This window comes from Ipomoea nil, unplaced genomic scaffold (assembly GCF_001879475.1).
Source record: "Ipomoea nil cultivar Tokyo-kokei standard unplaced genomic scaffold, Asagao_1.1 scaffold3192, whole genome shotgun sequence".
NCBI lineage: Eukaryota > Viridiplantae > Streptophyta > Magnoliopsida > Solanales > Convolvulaceae > Ipomoea > Ipomoea nil.
This window is the reverse complement of record NW_017619620.1, coordinates 170,434-180,215: the sequence shown is the minus strand read 5'-3', so window position 1 is coordinate 180,215 and position 9,782 is coordinate 170,434.

Here is a 9,782-nt window from a genome sequence, read left to right as displayed (position 1 = left end):
CTAATAGATCCTTATGACACACGATATGATGGGTGGCACCACTATCTAGTATCCACATGTCTTTGTTATGGCTAGTAGATTTAAGGGAAATGGTAGTACCTTCCATCTGATTAACTGAGACTGTGTTAGCATGTGCAGTGTGGATGGCTTGATCAAGAGGAGTATTATTCAGTAATCCCTTGTCCCCATGTGTCTTTTGGTCCTGCACAAACTCTAAAAATTTCTTGAAGTCATCATGAGTAAATGATATGTTCCCTTCAAAACTTGGCTGCTGGAGTGTCACTGGACCTTGAGTGTTGTTCACATAACTCTGGTTCTTAGGCCTTGGCTTCCACCCAGGTGGATAGCTATGTTTTTTATAACACCTATCCTCTGTATGTCCTGTGAATCCACAGAATGTGCACACAGCCTTCTTGTTCCCTCCTGTGAATTTCTTATAGTTCTGCTGCCCAGTGTTGGTTCTGGTCATCAATACACTACCAGCTGCACTGGTTTCTCCGGATTGAAACATCTGATTGCGAAAACCAGATGAAGTAATGTGGAATTTCCTCTCCTGCTGTGCTATCATAGAGTATGCTTCACTGACTTCTGGCAATGGTTTCATCAACATAATTTGGTTTCTTGCACCTGTATACCTGTCATGCAATCCGATCAAGAAGATAGACAACTTGTCCTTCTCCATTTGCTCGTTTATTGTATCAATTTTCCATCCACATTCACACCTAGTGTTACAATTACAGAACACAGAAGGTCGAAATATGTGTAATTCATCCCATAGTAGCTTTTGTTGAGTGAAATACTCATTCAACGAATTGTCTCCCTGCTTGGATTGATATATTTCGCATTTGATTTCGGCAATCCGGAACAGATCTTGTTGAATGAACCTTTTCTTAAGATCGTTCCATACTCCATACGCTGTATCGATCCAGAGGACGCTCAGACCGATCGTTGGGGACAAGGAACGAACCAGCCAAGTAACAACCATGTTGTTACAGACACAAGCTTATTCTTGCACGACAGCGCCATGGACATAGCCCTAGCCCAGGGATGGTAGTTCGGACCTTCTAAAGGCATGGACACCAGCTCCAATGCCGGATTCTCACTTGCATGCATAAAGTAGGGATTCAATTGTGATTGTGAATCTAAAGATGCCTCAGTCGTGAGAGGAGGCGGAGCAGGTATTGTTGGTGCTAGAGTTCCAGATGCCGGTCCTCCTGTTGCACTATCGATCAGAGTTGTTCGCGTGCTGATCGGCGGCCACGCTGCCATGGTGGTGGTTCTTCTGAAAAACGAAGTCTCCTTACAGGAGCTCTGATACCATGTTGCGGATTAACAACAAGGCAAAAGTAGAATGCAAAACTGGAAAGGAGGAATGTATTTCATCATCAAACAAGGAGGAGTACAGACTGTTTATATACATACACGAGGAAAAGGAAGCGGGAAAGATAACGGAATAACAAAGTTGGTTGGAGTTGGTTATATCAAGCCAGGCTGTCAGTGCTTCAAATATCAATCCCTGAAACACTTCACATTATGGGGTACATACCAACAATCCCTTTCGAGCGCCTATTAGTCTCAACTACACAACACGCTTTCAATGTGCTTTTAGATCAAACACTTAGCTTATTACTATGCCAAAAGCTATAACTAGTAAGGAAATCATAACTTTATTTTCTTATACTTACATAACATTCATCATCACGTTTAATGAAAAGATGTTGGACTCAACCCTCCAAGCCTCCGCCCAACAACATACCACCATGGCTCAATTTCTTATCAATGGTATTTAATTTGTTAAATGCTGCCAGAATTAAACACTTATTATTATGCGAAAAAGCTATAGTCAGTAGTCATCAATATGTTATTTTATCTCCTTATTATATGTGCGTAAAAGTCACTTCTGTGTTTTGATAGCAGAATGAAACACTTTATCCTTCAAGCTGACGAACAACAAATGCCTATTGCCAACCTTTAACCAATTGACAAATGTAGGGTCTTTCAACTCTTGTACACGTTCACTATTTAGTTATACAAACAAAAATATAAATTAAATTATTATATTACAAAAGAATGCCTATTTGTTAAACACAAACCTAATATCAACCAACTTGGTAATTGTCTCAATATTGCTTGGCTGTACATGAGCTATTGCGCCTCTGAAAGCGCCCCAGCTTGCCAAATAAGATTGAGCATAATGCACAAATGATATTAGATTATGTGAAGGATTGTTATATAATAAAGAAATGACCGGAGTCGACAGTGTGGGTGTTCGACTCTCATTGGAAGTATGCATATATAAGAAAAATGTCTAAGGACGATGCCGGAAGGTTTGGATTGGATTCATTGTGCGTACATGAAGACTAAGATTTGACCAATAGATTGATTGCGCGACTTGTGATTTACCTCCGCAATGACTCTAAAGGCGAAGTTATGTGGGCTTAGAATTAGTCTGACGAAGTTGAAATTACCCAAGTTTAAATAAAGAAATTTAAAACCAGGACTATGTGGTCCAATGGTACCCGGGTTGGACTTCCATTTCGAAGATTATGAGTTCGAGCCTCAGTAGAGGCGTTATTGGTTCTTTGTGTTTCAGTAGGTTGAGAAAGTATATGAACAGATACTACAATGTAATAGAGCCAGTAACTTTCAAAAAAAATAAAGAAATTTATAATAAAGATGTCAAACTTCCACGTTAAGATTATACATCCAAGCTACAACTCAAACACTTCAACTAAAGTTGTTTAATTTTTATCTGTTGTAACCTATTAGCTCAAACATGATTGATTGATCAAAGAAAAAAATAAAGAAATTTATAATAAAGATGTCAAACTTCCACGTTAAGATTATACATCCAAGCTACAACTCAAACACTTCAACTAAAGTTGTTTAATTTTTATCTGTTGTAACCTATTAGCTCAAACATGATTGATTGATCAAAGAAAGAGACAAGGCCATAGAAAGAGACAAGGCCATAACCTATTAGCTCAAACATGATTGATTGATCAAAGAAAGAGACAAGGCCAAGAGGATATTCTTATTCATTCATATCTGTGTCTTCCATATTACATCCAACCACAACATATATAATACACAAATGTAACGGAAGATATAATGTAGTCATAAATCTCCTGACCGTTACATAATCAATACTAACAATGGCCACACTAAATACATATTTATAACACTCCCCCTTGGACATTATTTGGCCACGATCTTGCCTCATTAAAAACTTGCTAGGAAAACCCTGTGGGAAAAACCTAGACAATAAGAGAGTACAATAGAAAATATATTCATGCCTCATTAAAAACTTCACAAGGAAAACCATGTGGGAAAAAAACCGAGTTGAAGAAAAGAGAACATGATATATGTAAAAACATATATTGTATTGGTCGCCTCATTAAAAACCTTAACTTAAGAAAACCCTGTGGGAAAAACTTAGTTAAGGGAAAAAGAGTACACCATAAGCCTTCAGGGAATAATCTGCATAATCTTCAGGATTTTGGAGTTTGTTCATTTATTAACCAATTATTTTTCAACTTTTCCCCATTTTCATTACTATATCATACTCATGCCTCGTTAAAAACCACACTAGAAAACCCATTGGGAAAAACCTAGTGAGGAAAATATTACATGGTATGTATATGCTGTAAAATGTATAACTATTAGTCCTTTTAAGACCCAATCTACATGAATGACCAATCTACAGGATTGACTCGAGTGAATGTACTTCCTGTCTCCCCCTGAAGATAACAATCTTCAAATTCTATATTGCCTGTATAATCATTGTTTCTAAAGGGTGTAGAGAAGGGATATGGTACAATCTTCAAGATTGTCATTATACACTACACCAAATCAGGCATTTAGCGGCGGTTTTATTTATGTTTAGCGGCGGTTCAAAACCGCCACTAGTGTGTTTAGCGGCGGTTATTCAACCGTGTCTAAATAGTGTGTCGCGAAGCATTTAGTGGCGGTTTTCTACAACCGCGGGAATTCATGAAAAATTTATTTAGCGGCGGTTTTGAATGCATTTAGCGGCGGTTTACAACCGCCGCTAATATTTATTTAATATTTACGGTTTTAAATGCATTTAGCGGCGGTTTTCAAACCGCCGCTAAATTTTCTTTAAAATTTACTTTAAATTTTAGCGGCGGTTTATAAACCGCCGGTAATGTTTATTTAATTTTTTTTTCGTAAATGTTAGCGGCGGTTTTTAAACCGCCGCTAATGTTTATTTAATATTTTTTTTTTTGTATTTTCTCATCTAATAGGGATTGCTACTAAAATTTATAATTGTCATTAAATTACTTTTTTTTGCTGTAAACATCTACTTTCATATGTGCATTGCAAACACAAATAAATACACATTTAATTTAGATGAAAATCAAATGTAACTTGTATTGCCAAATACTAATGTTTAACAATATTCAAAGAAGTTTACATATTAAAAGAAAATCAATTCAACATCCAAGCTCATTGGTGGCAATTTTATCATCAAAAGAGAGCTAATTCATCTCCTCTGCAGTGATGGATTCCTCATGTGGCTCTTTCATATCCTTCTCTTCCAGCTTCTCTTGCAACATAAAGACCTGCAACCATTTCATTTGATATTTCAACATCATTAGTCAGCCCCTCTATTTGTTTGCATAATCCTGCAACTGATAACAGAAGACAAATAAATAAACTATTCATCGTAGGATTCAAAATCCAAATTAGATTGCTAACAATTACGACATTCAGAGAACATATATATATATAGATATATATATATATATATATATATGATGTAGGTAGACACATACATACATCTTAATATGGATTTGATTGGATGGATGGTTAATAAATTAATGTCATGGCTGGTTCCAGGCTGAACCGAATGAACTGCTCAACCATGAAACAACACATTTCGTCGATCATATCTCCAAAAAAGATAGACGATGAATATATTACAAAAAAAAGAATAACTACCTTCACAATGTTGTCATTCTTACTGAGAATTTTTACTAAGAAGTCCATGTAAATAGAAAATGTGCAATTGTTTGCCGTTTTATTAGTTATATAATTCCAGCCTTCACAGTCAACTGGACATCGCGGTCTTTTTCCATTTTTGTAAGTGATGACTATAGAGAGTGTATAAGCAGTTGCAGACAAGGTAAGTCACAATGAAGAGAGTTGCCTTAACAACAACCAATGACCAATCTGCAGTCCTACATTGCCCAGAAACTGCAGAACCTTAACAATGAACCCCAGGACAGATTAAGAATGTAAAGGATTTCCTAGCTTCAACATTAACTTGGTGCTACAAATTTAGATTCTTTAATCTTCTAAAGCAGAAAGTTCATATAGAAGATTGTATGAAACTACTTACAGTTGCATATCATGTAGAAGATTGTCCATTAACATGATGACTAGGGGATGAATTTTGCTTTCCACTCCCTTGTGAAGATTGTAGCTTGCTTCTTTCATCGGGTACCTACATTTCATAGTATAAATTTCAATACTCGACTCTAAATAGTTAAATGAAATCAATGGTGTTTGCACAACAATATAGAAATGCATACAATCCGTTTTTCTTAATGTATAAATCAGTATTTGAAAAAAAAAAAGTATGCACTTACTGGTTTAGATGTTTGGTTAAGGAAGGTAGCAAATTCTTCAGGAACTTTGCCAAAAGTTCTTTCCAAAATAGCAACAAGAGCCCCTCCCATGGCCTTTTGCATATCACTTTGAACTTGCAACTTATCACTTTGAACTTGCAATTGAGCTTTAGTTGCAGCTAACTCTTTCTCCAAAGTGGACACATACTCCTTCATTTGATTATCCTCATTCATCCTTGATGTATTGTTAAATACCTTAGATGGGCATGGTCCAAAACCTAACCCACGAACACGTCCATTGTGTTGTTTTCCAAAGGTTTTGCCAACAGGATCATCTTGTGAAACAAATTGTGATTGAGAAGGCGAGCATTGATCCATTTCATTTCTGTTCTTTTCCTGCATTAAACAAATATAAATTTGCAGTGTAACATCTAACCCTTAAAAATAAATTAAAACATACTTAAAGTGATCATTCTACATTCTTCATTAACAGATGACCCTCTTTTTACTTTGTGGGTATCCATCCATAGTTCTGAGCGATTAACAGTGTGCCCGAGCTCAATTTCCTTGCATGAAAATTAAATTGTTAGTAGTTAAGAAAAAAAATAAACATTCAACTTAGTTAATTGCAAAAAAAAAAAAAAAATTGAAATACCATCTCAGCCCTTCTCCTAGCAAAGCTCTTTGATCCAGAAGTATGTGCAATTTTTTGGTGTTTCCTACTTTCAGCATTTTTTTGGCACATCCCCTAATAATAGAGTATAATACTAATACATTAGGCAAATATGACAACAATAATAAGCAAACAGATATTAGAAACATTACCTTAGATTTGTCAGATAAACGATAGTTGACAAAACTTGACCACTGGTCTCTATGAATTCCAATTGGACACTTACTAATCAGTTCATCTCGGTTTAAGGAAGAATCATAGAACTCTATCCACAACCAAGATTTGAAGTCCTTCCATTTCCTCCCAATATTTTGAAGTGTCCAATATTTTGCAATCACATGATTTTGGAAGTGAAATTTTGGCTTCAAATCATGGCAAATGTAATTACTAGCATTTATCAATAGTTATAAAATTTAGTGCAAATAGAATCACTTTATGGTACAAAATTTGGTGCAAGTAGACTTATCATTTATACGCACAATACTTTGTAGAGGAATAAAAATCAAAACTTCACCTAATCTTATGGACAATAATATACTATAGAATTTTGATGATTATTTATTACCAAAAATGGGAAATTTACTGTTCTGCTAGGTCCTCCAAAATCCTGGAAAAAGAAAGACTTTTTTTTTTCTAAAAATATTTTATTCTATGTAAGTTACACCTCTTGTGAATTTAATGTTGATAATTTAAGGCACATGGTATGATTGTCATCAGATCAGACCACCTAAGTATCCTCACCAATACCTTTCGAATTAATTTCCTCCTTACAAGTTTTGCCATTTGTATCTTCTCTATGCCACTATCTAATATACATTTGCAAGGCTAACCTGCAGATTTGACAACTGCAATACCACATGAAAGCATTGAATCCATCTATAGTTCTATAGTTGAAAGACATGAAATGTATAAGTTTTACATTTTTATTCCATATTTGATTAATTGATGCCTCTAAACAAATTTTTTTATCATAAAAAATTAGAATAAAATTATAGTTAAGGGATCAATTATAGTTGAATTTAAAAAATTGAGAATACAAATTAAGAAAAAAAAAAGTAAACCTGAATAGGCAGAGCCGCAGAGAAGAGAAGAATACACATTAATTGATGGAAAATAAAAGAAAATGAAATGAAGAGGCAGATAATACAAATGCACATATCATATCAGGGATGATTATAAAGGAACGTAAATCTGAATAGGCAGCCGCCCTTAATAGATAAATTATATTTCACAATCATCAATCATAGAGAAGAATACACATTTATTTTTTTGAATGTAGCAAATGATTGAAAGTATTTTGTTACCTTGATTATTTTGGCAAAGGTATCTTCTTTATATTGCTTTGGCATCAATCTCTAATCAGTAAAATTGATTGGAAATGAGCTACTTTCCTGTGCCAACCCTGAAAGTGTTCCAGTATATAATCCTGCTGCTTCAGTGAATGGTGTATCAAACTTGTCAAATAGGACTATGACTTTTTCACCCAAGGGAAGTGTCCAAACTTCTTTAACTTTCAGTTTTTTTTTCTTCACAAATCCTTCTTCATCTGTCAATAAATGGAACTAAATTAATGTATTGATTTATTCAGACTTTTTGTACATATCAATCAATAAATATAATAATGTAAACTTACTAATCACATCAACTTCCCACGAAGTCCTTGTTTTCCTTTTAAACGAAGATGGTGCATCTTCATTTTGCTCTTGTCGTGTTTCAGTATCTTGAGTTTGCTCTTGAGGTGTTTCATTATCCTGAGTTTGTTCTTCAAGTTGTGCGTCATTCAACAATTGCTCGTGTGTTGATGAAGAAGGTTGTTGATGAGACATTGACCGACTCATATCCATGAACCTTTTTGATCTTGGCATACCTACACATTAAATGAAAAATTAAGGATTATAATTGGATGTCAGCATGTCACCTCCTTGAGGAAACACAAATACTGCTTACATTTTCAGTTCAAGAACACAACTTAAGGTCTGCTAGCTCAGAAGCATAAATGAACCCTCAAAATTGTACAGTATGTAAAACAATTTACTGAATCTTTATTTGCAGAAATGCAAGAAGAATGAAATATTTAACCAATGTTGATAGAAAGGTTAAAAAGTTCTAATCTCATCTAAAAATACTAGGTTGTCCTAAACTGACAGTTCACACCCAGCAAACACAGTAACATCAAGAATTAGCTGGATTGAATATTGCAGAACAGGTACAATCTGGACTCATAAGACAGGGATTATAAAAAACAGAACTGCATACTCAAGAATTAGACAGGGATTATAAAAAACAGAACTGCATACTCCTAGAAATTCCTATGTTTGGTTTAGGATTAGTGATAAAAAGTGGAACAATAATCAATCAAGTAGTGACGACGAAGTTACTACTTTATCAAGCTTCGTTATTCGCCGTCCTTCAGAGGCCAGGTGATCTCGCTGCAATGTAAGGTTCAGTTAGTATTGAACAAAGAAATCTATAAGTGACCAATTATGTTAAAGTATGGACAATAGCCAGCTTAGCATGGTTAATATTAACTATGAGTCTATGATGTTCAAAATCTAGCCTAATGTTCAGAAATTCACATGAGTACATGACAAGCATTTAATATGAAAACAAGAGTAACAAATAGTTGCATCAAAGTGAAAATCTCTTGAGCTCAATGGCAGATGGACCAAATTCTGTTCCTGTTTCAAATACTTTAACATATTAATGCGGCTAATTTGCCAAATAAAATGAAAGGCGGGTATGTATGCAAGGACTATACACACGCATACAAACATACATAGAAACGACATGTTTGTAAGTTCCCTGCATCTTTTTCTTCGACTAAAACAATGAGAGACTATATTAAGTAAAAAGTTTTAAGTGCTCAACTAATAGAAGAGATGATTATATGCTTTGGATGTGAAACTGCCCTTGTTTATTAACTAATCTTTCTTAGGAAATCGAAATAAACACTGCCCTTGTTTATTAACTAATCTTAGGAAATCCAGATAAACAAAGTTACCCAGCAATATGAGATTAAGATATTAGTTTCAGTTTTCTACTTGATAGAGAGATAGTGGTATTTCACACAGCAAAAAAACAGTGAGTTATAACCACTAGCTATAAATGAAGATTTCAAACTTGCCAAATCAAAAAAAACAAAAAAACAAAAAAACAAAAAAACAAAAAAAAAACAAAAAAAAAACAAAACATGGAAGAAAGAAGTAAGAGGCCATTGCTATTCTAAATCCTCACTTCTAAAAATTACATGTCACATATGCACAGAACTCAAGCCAAGGACCACTTTGCTTATCAGAGGTGCAAACATCTCTCTTTGTTATTTTGAGATCAAAAGATCTAACAATTCACTACAAGAAAAATGCACATAGACAACACTAGAAAGACAACAGTTTTTAAGAAAAGTGTTGTCTTTTGTATAAAAGACAACAGTTTCGTCCAAAAACGTTGTCTTTGATGCAACACTTTTGTCAAAGACAACGGTTTTTACTTAACCGTTGTTATAAGTGTGTTGTCTT